The following is an 11,039-nucleotide window of genomic DNA, read 5'->3' as shown; positions in this document are numbered from 1 at the left end:
TAAAAGTAAGTGTGGATAGTCGCACTGAAATGAGAGGCTTAAGAGCTAGACTGGCAAACTCCCCTCTAGGCTCAGATATGAAAATGGATCACAATACTTACATACAGAACATACCAAACTGACCATAAATGAAGCATGCCCAAGGTTGTCTGGTTCTGTGTAATGTTTCTCAGAGCAACCAGAATGTGGTTCTCAAGATTCTCTATTTATAATATAATTAATGTGATCCATCTACAGGAAAACTGAGAGCAAGTCACATACCCATGAAGGATCCACACGATTAGCAAAGGATACCAGTTTCCTTGTGCTAAGGAATCCTAATACATTTTGCTTCACCTCTTACAAATAAGAGTGGCCCATGCAGTGATGGGATCTTGAAGCTGTGCCTGGGCTATTTTACAAATTCTCAATAGGAATGCATATGCTGTACAAGTACATGTTGTGCCTCTCCTGCAACAATGTTTAAAGCTACATAAGCTTGGTGTTGAATTAATGGTGTCCCCTGAGTTTATCAAACTGTGACATCTTTACAACTCCACTGGTGGCAGCTCATTCACACTGTCCTCCCACAGATACCCATGTTGAAATAGTCTGTCTAGGGAACTCTGTCTGGGAGTTCCAGATATAGAAATGATCATAGGGCTGTAACAGAGCTCAGAGCTGTCGGAAGGACACACAGTACTGAGGGGACAACTTCCAGAGAAGAGATATTACACAAAGCCTCCCTTTCCCAGCACATACTGAGAAAGATGACCCAACAAGGGAGAGGGAAGACTGATATATATGTTAGGCTGTGGCCTAAGGAACACAGAGCTACAACACAGTTAAACAACTTCAAGATTAGACTTCCTATATACCCTTAATTCACTTTTTTTTTTCTGTCTTATCACCCAGTCAAAAGATTGTCAGTAGAGTCTCTCAGTGGAAATGAGATTGTCTCCACTGAAGGAAAGGTGAAAAATCAGATACTGTTAATGACAGTTAGTGGGTCAACAGCAGCAAATCACCAAAGAACTCTTAAGTATTGTAGTGAAATCTAAATAGGAACAAAATAAACAGAGAGAAGGTCAGATGTGAGCATTCACCTAATCCTAAGGGTCACTAGGAAACCCTTGTGATCACTCTGAGATAAATAATAAGATGGCAAATGAGATATCTTGTCAAATAGGGGATGTTGAATTGAAATGTGGATCAGTTTCCTGTCATCTCTTTAAGACACACACCAGATTATATCACAGTGGCATGATAGAGCACAGTTGTTATGTTTCCAGTGGTCTATTCTTGGAGACCCACACTGGCCTGCCGTTCCGTTCATACTATCTTGTATCTACTTCTTTATCCTGAGATTGCTTGCTATCCACCCTTTTTAAATTGTTTAAAAGCCCAATAGAACCGACCTGTTGTCTACATTTACAAGTATTCCCAACTCTATTCACTTTTTCCCATCTAGGCTTTATTCCAATCTAGGCAGAGAATGTGAAAAGAAACTAATGTCTCGGTGTATTTATGCTCCAGTCAGTCATACCCACTAATTCTTTTTTAACTCCAGAAGTTTTACCACTGATCATTACAAGATATTGGGAAAGCAAAAGTATTACAACCTTATGAAGTTATAATGCAAAAAATAATAACAAAATAAAATTTGGGGTTTCTAATTCTAGAAGAGAAAGTACATACTGAAACTTTTATCTTTTTCTCTAAACATAGATAAATGATAATATAATAAATATATAACTGCGGATGAAAATAAGGGAAAAGATTTCTCAATAAACAAGAAACAGAAAATATTCAGTTAGACATGAATAGCACTCACCTGAGGGTGAGCACGAGAGCTGCTCTTTCCAAACTAGTCTAGGGCCAGAGGTACACAACCAAGCAAGCTCCAGGCTAGAACAACATCTCACAAATGCTACAACATAATTACCACCCAGGAAGACTCACAAATGAGAACTGTTTTGTAGGAGTTTTCATCAAATGTTTCCAGGAAACAAACATTTTTTTTTTTTTCAATCTTAGTTGTGGAGGGTGTCGTTCAGCTTCAAGTTGTTGTCCATTCAGTCTTAGTTGTGAAGGGCGCAGCTCAGCTCAGGTTCAGTTGCCGTCGCTAGTTGCAGGGGGCGCTGCCCACCATCCCTTGCCGGAGTCGAGGAATTGAACTGGCAACCTTGTGGTTGAGAGCCCACTGGCCCATGTGGGAATCGAACCCACAGCCTTCAGCGTTAGGAGCACGGAGCTCTAACCGCCTGAGCCACCGGGCCGGCCCAAGGAAACAAACATTTTGAAAAGACATACTAGAAACTCAAAAATCTGAAGAACTTGTACCTTAGGAAATAAAAATACTAGGGCATTTAAAGAATTTAAAACATAAGTATGAAAGAGGCAATTAAAGAAATAATAAAAGAAATACTATTATTATGAAACGAACAGGAAATTCTGAAACAAGGGCAAGAAAAGGTTTGAAAATAAACCAATAGAAATCTTATAAAAATAATATTGAATTTTAACATGCAATATGATATGTAACAGAATAGCAGACTAAAGAGAATAAATTAATGAACCAGAAACTCTAACTCTTAAAATCACCCAAAATGTAGCACACAAAAAAATCTAAAAACAGAAAATATAAAGATTTATAATTTTCAGCATTTTCATGTAAAAGTTATTTCTTGGTTTTCTAAAATTTTAGATCTTGATGTGCTGTTGTCCTCTTATTCTCTGATTCCTATTTTATATACTCTCTTGGAAGTATTATTATTTTTTTATCATTTTTACTTTGAGAGTGCGTTGAGAGTTCATTAAACTTCCTTCCCTTTCACCTAGCTTTATCTAGTAGGCTTGGTAGATTCCAGTTAGGTGAGAAAAATAACTAGAAGATTCATTCAAAAGGATTATTGTATTTTTCTTTCAAGACTACATAATGTTATTATTAGGTGTTAATGATTAATAGGTTAAAAAAATACAATAAAACTATTTTTAATCCCTTATAAATCTCAGTACCCAGGAATAACCACTGTTAATTATTTGGGGGACATCTTTCCATCAAACACACACATATATATGCCCACACATACACAAATTTACACAAATGAAATAATATTGTAGTTATTATTCTATACCTTAAGTTTCCTATTTCCTAAACAATTTTTCACATCAATAAATATAGAATTGTCTTAATTAAAATTACTACCAGAAAGGATTGCACTTAAGTCACTAATAGAAATATTTTTTCTTAACTGTTCACTATCATGAACTATCATGTTTAACTATTCTCTCAATTGAGACATTTATTTTATAAGGATATTCCATCCGCATGTATATAACCTGTGTTTCTTCCCTGATTTAGAAAGGCAATGTAAAAAAGCTATACCCTCAATCTTTGCCTGGAGTATTTTTGCATTATCTTAAAATTTCTGATTTTATTACTTTAAAAAAAGTATTTTGGTTATAAAGTTTGAGACTGAGCTTTCTAAAATGCAAAAACAGGAAACTGAAATTTAAAAAGCAAACAAAGTAGAGATATTAGGAAGGACAGCCTGAAAGAAAAAAAATTATAGATGTTCTTTCTTTACGGGGGTATGCATTTAAGAAGATGTGAAGAGAAAGTTTTACTCCTACTTCTTTCCTTGCACAGTTACTCATATTCTTTCAAAAGCTAAAAGAGAAGACTATAGGGCCTGATAGCCACCTATTATGACTTTTGTTAACTAAAAAAGAGACAAAGACTTTCAAACCCTTTGTTTAAATAAGAAACACATCAGAGGGATGGGTTTACATTATACCTTTGTGAATGAAGGGAGAAGAGGAAAACAGTTCTGCCTAGTCATAAGTGTATAGAGCATTTATATTTTCGTAGAAAAACACATATATGTTTAAATACAAAACCTAATGCAACAAATTACAAAGCAGACATTTTAGTCATTAAAAAATACATTTCTCATGACATAAACCAATTTCTCCAGTCCACTTGAATGTCCTAAAAGTTTCAATTATCAAAATAATGTTACAAGGGCAATTTTATGAAAATCAAAAATAGAAACACAATATTGTACATTTTCTCAAGATTTGTGAATGTTTTCATGTATCATTTTATCAAAAGAATGTTGACAGTACAGGATAGTATCTATTACTACAGTTATAGAGAAAAAGGAAACATTTTCTCTCCTTTTGCTGGGATTCCTTTTACTAGTGATTGTTAATATTTAAGAGGCAAAATTTCAAGGCTAAGCTTGAGAATTTAACAAGTTATCACAAAAAGAATCTTAAAACTTTTAATATTGCAAATAAAAAGGTCAGGACAATTTTAACAAATGACATTTGAGAAATATAATATTCTGATTTTATTTGCAACCAAGCATTAGAGTGGGAGAGGAAGTCATTAAGTTGTTTCTTACATCTACCAATTTCAAGTCTACTCAGCATTTTGGGCTTAGAGAAGAGAGGGAAAATTAGACCAGAGATATTTTAAGAAAAGCAAAAACAAATAAAGGAAAAAATGGTTATTGAGAAACACACAAGAAAAAGAAAAGGTAGTGGAAGAGGTAGAAGCAATTCAGTTTCTACCTCTGGAACTAAACACGACAAAAAAACAGATGCTTCTCTCTTTCCTCTCACAGCATAAAACTTTCAGATTTGGTACCAATTTTATCAACATTTATGTCAAGGAATAGTAATAATATCCTGTAGTTAGGAAATTCTCTCTATTGTTCCCTTTTGTTGAAACTAAAACTTGGTATCACGTTATCATCATAACAAGATTAAGTTTCTACGTAAAATTAATCCCAGGGGTTCCTTGAAGATGCTCTCTGATGAAGAAAAAGTCCAGTTCCCTTCTCTAGTAGCTGAGAGTAGAAATAAATATGTCCATTGGCATCAGGCTGGTTCTTTTGCATTCTGTAAACCCAATGCAGGATCCCGTGACCTTTGCTAGCCATATTTTCACCAAGACTTTTATTTTTTTTTACCTAAATTTCTTCTTGTATCCAATGTCTATGACAGAGAAAGAACAGTGCGTATAGTGTCACCAACATGTAAAAAGGTTGAAGTTGTTTCTCTAGAGATTCGTGTACAGTCACTCGTGTCATCAGAAAAACATGAGCTTCACAGACCTCACACAATTTCAACCGTCATTTCAACCATTGTTTATCTTATCAGTTCAGTTCCAGGATCTCCGTGATCAATCTAGCTTATAGGTGCCCCAATAGTGCCATCTGCCGGCCTATATGGAAAATTTCACCTTGATTCAGAGGCCAATCTCAAGGGCAGGATTCAAAATCAAAAGTAGTAATTGTTCTGACCACAAAAAAGAAATGATAATTAGTACTTCTTAATCCTCTATCTTTTCACCCAGCCCCCTAACCCCCCTCTCACCTGGTAACCATCAAAAGGTGAAGGGATTAAGAAATACAAATTAATTGGTAGTTACAAAATAGTCATGGGGATGTAAAGTACAATATAGAGAATATAGTCAATAATATTCTAATAACTATGTATAGTGCCAGGTGAGTATTAGGCTTATTGGGGGATCACTTCATAAATTATGTAAATGTCTAAACACTATGCTGTATACCTGAAACTAATATAAAATATTGAATGTCAACTATAATGGAATAATTAAAAAGTTAAAATGATAAAAGTAAATAAATAGGAGATATCAGGGACAAGAAAAAAACGATAATTATGTGATGTGACATAGGTAATAGTTAATGCTACTATGATAATCATATTGTAATATGTAAATGTATCAACCAACATATTGTACACCTTAAACTTACACAATTATATGTCAAATATATCTCAATAAATTTTTTAATTAGAAAAAAAGAGCAGTACTGCAGAGGTAGTAAGGAAAGCATGTTCTCTTCTACCAACGATGTCAGTGACTGCTTAGGCATGATTGTGGGACTGGCTGATGATAAGAAATGAATGCAGAAGAGCTGTTTGGGCTTCTGCAGGAGAAAGGATTTTGCAGAATATAAGTAAGGAACTAAAAGTTCATGCCTGACTCTCTGTGGGTAAGCTTTCGGTAATAAATTTACTTTCTCCTCTTAGTTGCAACATTTAAAAATTTGTCAAATTTACATATTCTTCTGCATTTCCAGGTGATTTGAAAAATCAGAGGCACTATCAACAATTAACTTGCTTACCAATATGTCCAATAACACCCTTAGTTTTTTGCTACATGTAGAATTTTCAGATGAAACAAATACAAATTCTGCCGAAAGAACCTTTTTCATTTAAGATAGGAAATGTAACATAGCAAAAAAAAAAAAATAAGGATGTACAAGTCTATATTTACAATAAAATACAAGGAGAGTTATAGTTATCAGTACAGAACAGGCTATTCCATGATAAGAGGTAAACCCCAAATTTCAATAGATACACACAAGATTTATTTCTTAGTCATGAAAAGTCCTATATGAGATAGGAAACTTCTTCAATGCTTCCAGAATCCTGGTGACAGGGAAGAGAGGAGAAGAAGGGCACTTAGGTTATTTTTACAAGCTATTCCTGAGAGTGGTTTGCATCACTTAAGCCCACACCCCTTTTGTCAAAACCCAGTAAATAGTTCCAACACAACTACCAAGGAGTCAGAAATACCCTTTTCTTTTGTGAAAGAAAAATAAAATGAAAAAGGATTTGTTGTACATGTAGTATTGCCTTTGTTCCAAGAGTTTTTATAGAAGACCATAGGAAGAATTAAGAAAGAGGTCATTATTGCATGGAAGAATCATCGTGGAGGAAACATAGAGCAGTTTGAGTATGTGAACATGGGAGAAGGTATGGCGCTTACAGGTGGAATTAGAGCAGGATTGCATTTTATGGTGGTGACAGAGAATGCCTAACTAAGAGGCATGGTAGTATTAAAGGGACAGAAGACTTTATGCAGATGCAAACAAGTGATATTGAAGGCTTGGTACAGCTAGGAAAAAAGTGGCCTGATCTGTGAAAGACTGAGGTTAAAAGTAGCTGACACCTTTGAAGTGTCAAAATCCAGGTGATTCTCAAAGGTAGAAATGTTCCCTTTCGTGCATAATACTATGAGGTTTGGAATACTATTGGCTTAGGAAAACATATTTGCTTTTTTCATATTCAGCAACTGTTTTTTGCTTATTATTATTTTTTAAATAAAAAAAACTAATTAAGGATGACATTTGATACTGATTATGGGACCTGAAAAAATATGAAGTGAGAAAACAGAAGAAAGGTGGACCATTTTGTACAGATACAATTAACTCAATTTATTTATAAAATATATTTAGTTCCTTCTAGTTCAAAATACTGTGGTAGATACCGGAGACAGTCTCTGTCCACAAGGAGTTCACAATATATTTGTGTGAATGTGGGCTGGAGAGTGATTTCAAATCACTATTTTAAGTTCAACAGTAATTACTTAGTAGATACAGTGATAGTACAAAGCAAGGAGAAAGCAATGAGTTAGGTTGGATTAGGGAGTTTCTCAGAATAGAAGATAATTGAGCTGTGCTGGTAAGAATGGGAATGATAAAAAGTTATCTCTTTTTGAAAGCCTGCATCGTCCTGATATTATATAAAATGCTTCATACAAATTATCTTATTTAATTCTTACAACAACCAGAAAGCTATGAATTATTATGTCAACAATTGCTAAAAAGTAATAAATAGTTGAGATTCTTAATTATTTCACAATCTGAAACTCAGAAAATTGAGAGAGGGAAACTAACCTAGTTCACATCATGTGGCTACTCTAGTGTCATTTTAATCAAAATGGATCAACCATTTATAGTAAGTTGAGTTTCATTTACTATGCTTAATTCATTGATATGTAGAAATGCAACCTAAACAAAAATAATGCAAAAATATTGTTTTATTAAAGAAACAGATTAATGAGTTTATTTTCATTTTCTTTAAATAAATTATACATACACACACACAGAGACACACAACCACACACACAGGGTAGCCTTTCTGAGTTCATTACCAGATCTAAACATTAATGATAACAAGCTTTCTACACTCTGATATAGAAAATTGGCAAATTCTCCACCAAAACTACTATGAAATAAGTCCAAAATTGTCAAAACAGGAAATAAGTAAAAGTGTAAGTAAGTCCAAAACCAATATGCTATAAGACCACAAAGAGTAAGTACATTTTATAATAGCATGCTCTCTTTTGGAGAAGTTATACATATAAGTTATCTGGTGGCATGTTAGCCACATCTTATAAAATATCTCCTAATTGAAATGTCCATAAGGATATTGAAAACTTATAATCATGCCAGAAAACAATAATATGCCGGTCTGACAATTAAGTTCACGAACTAGTTGCATTGATATTGCTAACCTTTTTTTGATATCAGAGCCATTATTCATTATGAATTTGTACCAACTGGGAAGAACAGTAAACCAAGTTTACTTTTTTGGAAGTGCTGGAAAGGCTGCATGAAAAAGTTAGAAGACGTGAACTTTTGGCCAACAATTCATGGCTCTTGCATCACGACAATGCACCAGCTCACCCAGCACTGTCTGTGAGGGAATTTGTAGCCAAAAAACAAATAACTGTATTGGAACACCCTCCTTACTCACCTGATCTGGCCCCCAATGACTTCTTTCTTTACCCAAAGATAAAGGAAATATTGAGAGGAAGACATTTTGATGACATTCAGGACATCAAGGGTAGTAATACGACGACAGCTCTGATGGCCATTCCAGAAAATGAGTTCAAAAATTGCCTTGAGGGTGAACTAGGTGCTGGCTTTGGTGCAAAGCTTCCCAAGGGGAGTACTTCAAAGGTGACTGTAGTGATATTCAGCAATGAGGCATGTAGCACTTTTTCTAGGATGAGTTCACGAACTTAATTGTCCAACCTCATATACAATAACTTTGGAAAAGATATCTCAGAATCTGTGCAAATTTTCCAATAGTAGGAACACAGGTGGGAATGATTATAAACATAAAAAGAGAGAGAGAAAAAAAATTGTGGCCTAACCATAAATTGACCTCTAATCAAAAATTCAGGTTAAGAAATAAGAAAGTGGAAGCCCACTGTTTACTCACAATTCTATCACCCTCTCACTCCTGACTATGCCATCCTCCCATGCACAGTCTCTCTATCAATGTTTCTTTCTAAAGCCCTTTGGAGATAGTAATTTCTAATATGCAACATAGATGAATAGCTGGAGATAGAGGAAGAAAGGAAGTGGATCCATAGACATATAGGACCAAATAAAGAGAAAAAAAATCTGTAAATGATATACTGTAGGTGGGAAAAGTGAGAAAGACAGTGTCTCTAGTAACAGAAAACAGGAGCCGTGGAAATAACAAGTTTAGATGGAGAGGAAGTTGGTTAAGTTAAAAAAAAAAAAAAAGAATGCCCATTTAGAAATTCAATAGTAAAATTTAAAGGATTATTTTATTCCTGCGTTACATTATGAGTGTTAATAATTTACGCCTCAAATTATATCATAATTTAGAATGCCAATCATTAAATATTAAAGTATCAGAAAATATTAAAGAAAACAGTTGTGATGTTTTACAAATTTTTAATCATAAAGCTTAAATTGGTTTTAAAAAATTCGTACATAACAAGTCTGTTTTTGATGCTAGTGTATATTGGTGATGACACAACTTGATGATGTACTAGAATATAACAATGTCTTTAATCAATTACAAAAGTAAAACATAACCATATTTTCTAACAACTAAGGTGTAAAGCAATAATTTAAAAAAAAATTTAAAAAGTCTAAAACTCTTATAATTAACAATGTAGGTGAAAACATCAAGAATGTACTTACAATTTTATACAAAGAAAGAGAAAACACCCAAGGTAAAAAAAGAAAAGACAAATATCCATGATATTGGAAGGAATGAATAATAGCAAAGATAAAACTGGACATCTTTCACCTCCAATCCAAATGTAAAGAAAATTGATTAACGATACAAAGTTTTCTTTCAGAAAATAATTGAATAAAAGACAAACTTTGGGCAAATCTAATTATGTAAAAAGGGAGAAAGTGCAAAAAAAGTACAGTAAAAATGGGAATATGATAATACATACAAAGACAAAAAGTTAATATAGTTATTCTGACAACCTTCAAAGGCATAACTGTGCTTTTTAAAATATAGATATTGGGTACTCTCTTCAGACTTCATGAATCAAAAATTCTGGAGGATGACACACAGGAAACTGAAGTTCTAAATTAAAGTTTCTAATCCTACATACCTAAGGCGATTGAAAGTAACCAAAGTGTGAAAGTCACTGATTTAGATAGAATGAAACATTTCATTAGGAAAGTATTCTTCATATTAACAACTCAAGAATAAAAGGAGAAAATATAACTAGATTAATGGTCACAAAAAAAACTAAAAGAGCATTTTCCAAAAATATTTATTAAAATCATATTGCAGCTAGAGACTTTATAGACTACTTCAAGAAACACATAATCCTCCTGTGTTATCTTTTCTAGAGCCTACAAAATTTAATCAGTGTATTTGATTTATTTTATAAAGGTAGCAAATGAGACCCAAACTTAATTTCAGAAACATGTCACCTATGAGGGTAAGGGGGATCGAATATATGGTGATGGAAGGAGAACTGACTCTGGGTGATGAACACACAATGGGATTTATAGATGATGTAATACAGAATTGTACACCTGAAGTCTATGTAATTTTACTAACAATTGTCACCCCAATAAATTTAATAAAATAAAATTTTAAAAAATAATAAATTAAAAAAAAAAAAGAAACATGTCACCAAACTTATAATTAAAATAGATGTAAATCTCTGAATAAAGTTCAATCAAATGAAATCCAAGAAAGTATTAAAAAGCCTAATCTCAATGACTATTTACTTTAGGAATCCACAGATAGAAGGCATTACATCTTAAATAACAAGACGAAAGTTTGGCTATTATGAAGATAAACAGAAATAAATTCCCAATTTGAAATCACGCAAATTTCAGGTATATGAATGAGGGGAAAAAAACACAAAACAAAACGAAAATCTAAAACTCACTATTAAATATTTATGAGAGTAGTTATAAGAATTTCTAAGTTTAGAT

General features: G+C 33.4%; 1 non-coding gene across 1 annotated transcript; it reads right to left on the bottom strand.

Annotated features, from left to right (window-relative positions):
* Positions 1-2,183: 2,183 nt before the first annotated feature.
* On the bottom strand, positions 2,184-2,258 carry TRNAR-CCU (transfer RNA arginine (anticodon CCU)). The gene has a single exon. It is a non-coding gene; the product is annotated as a tRNA-Arg (tRNA).
* Positions 2,259-11,039: the final 8,781 nt, after the last annotated feature.

The sequence above is a fragment of the Rhinolophus sinicus genome, chromosome 9 (assembly GCF_057876585.1).
Source record: "Rhinolophus sinicus isolate RSI-liver-muscle chromosome 9, RSI-T2T, whole genome shotgun sequence".
Classification (NCBI taxonomy): Eukaryota; Metazoa; Chordata; class Mammalia; order Chiroptera; family Rhinolophidae; genus Rhinolophus; species Rhinolophus sinicus.
The sequence above is the reverse complement of the archived record's forward strand: the minus strand, read 5'-3'. Positions and strand labels throughout refer to the sequence as shown.